Source organism: Elephantulus edwardii, unplaced genomic scaffold (genome assembly GCF_000299155.1).
Source record: "Elephantulus edwardii isolate Elephantulus edwardi_28Jun2011 unplaced genomic scaffold, EleEdw1.0 scaffold00099, whole genome shotgun sequence".
Classification (NCBI taxonomy): Eukaryota; Metazoa; Chordata; class Mammalia; order Macroscelidea; family Macroscelididae; genus Elephantulus; species Elephantulus edwardii.
Genome location: NW_006399849.1, coordinates 4,392,873 through 4,394,401, shown reverse-complemented (window position 1 = coordinate 4,394,401; position 1,529 = coordinate 4,392,873).

Genomic DNA, 1,529 nt, shown 5'->3' with positions numbered 1-1,529 from the left:
TTTGTGTTTTGGTTTTATTGTTTGACGGAAAGTTGAGCCACAGAGATTTTTTTTTTCCCCAGGTTCAAATAGTGACTAAGTACTGCATAGTGTTGGAGATTCCACAAGGGTTGTTTTGTTGTTTTGTGTTTTGTTTTTTTAAATCCAGGTTTTTGAAAAAGTTTTTTAATATTGTTTAATGTAAAAAAATTGTTTAATGTTTTCCTGTACTTTATTCAGGATCTTGTATTTGATCTTATTCTTTTAATTTTTTTTAATTGGTATTTTAACGAATGTTTACAGGAAATTTGGATTTTCATTCATGGTTGCACATTTTCCTCTTTCCCCCCACTCCCCAGTTTGCTTTTATCTTTAAAAAGATTCTTGCACTATTGCATGTGATCCTTTTCAAAGGGGTCAGCATTGTGTCCAGGCACACCACAGGCGTTTAGGTCTTCTGGTCTTAGCATCATGGAAGTTGGGTTTCTATACATTTTTGTTTTCTTCTTTCTTTTTTGTTCTTGATAAGGAGAGACCAATGGTTATGTTAGAGCGCTACTCACAAGCTTTTGAAAGACATGACTCATTACTAACCATAGTAGAATATATAGAACATTGTCTCTGTGCATCATGCTATGTCAGTTTCTTAAGACTGTGGTCCTGAGGTCCCAGAAATAGCAATCCATTTCCTCAGGGAATGATAATACCTTCACTTCCATCTTAGTGTTTAAACTGGTCTTGATTTTTAGCATTTCTAAGAGGTTTTAGATAGGGATGGGCAGATCACCAATTGGCTGTCTAAAAGCATGAGGCATGAAGTTACTGGCCTACACACTTTTAGAAAAGTAATTGTTGTTGGGATGATTGTAAGGGAGGGGAAAAAACCCAACCCACAAAATAAATGAATGATATACATATTAATTATATATCATTAGGCATTATATGTATGACAGCAATGTGGAACAAGAGGTGCACTGCAAAGTTGACTGGGAAAGGGGAAAAGGAAGGGGAGAGAGGAAAATATAACAGTGAGCGAATAAAAAAAAATGATTTCCCTTGTTCAAGGCCCCTTCTGAGTTCATATTTAATTTCTAACAGTACTTTATTGATGATGCTGTGCCAGCTGCTTTTATTTTGAAATGATCTTCCGCATGGTTTTAGTTGTATATGATGTTAATGATCCTGTTCAGTAATTCTGCAATGTCTTAGGAACCCTTCCTTTGGAATGCACACAAACGTAAATATATTCCGGTTGGTTGGCCAGGTAGTTGTCTTTCTTGGGATAGATAATCAAGACTAGGGCTCGATCTAGTTGCTGAAACATCCCAATTAGTATTCTATGAATTACTGGAACCTTATTTTTTGCAAATACCTCTGTGTAACTTGAACTTCTTTCGTTCTGTTGGTTCTTAATCATATACTACTGCCTGAGATGGTTCACTAGAACTAATTATTTCTGCTGTTATTGTTCTTAGGTGTCATAGAATTGAGTCCATAATGAAAGCAGCATAATGGAGTGGACTTAGGGGGAGGGATTGTAAAACAATGAA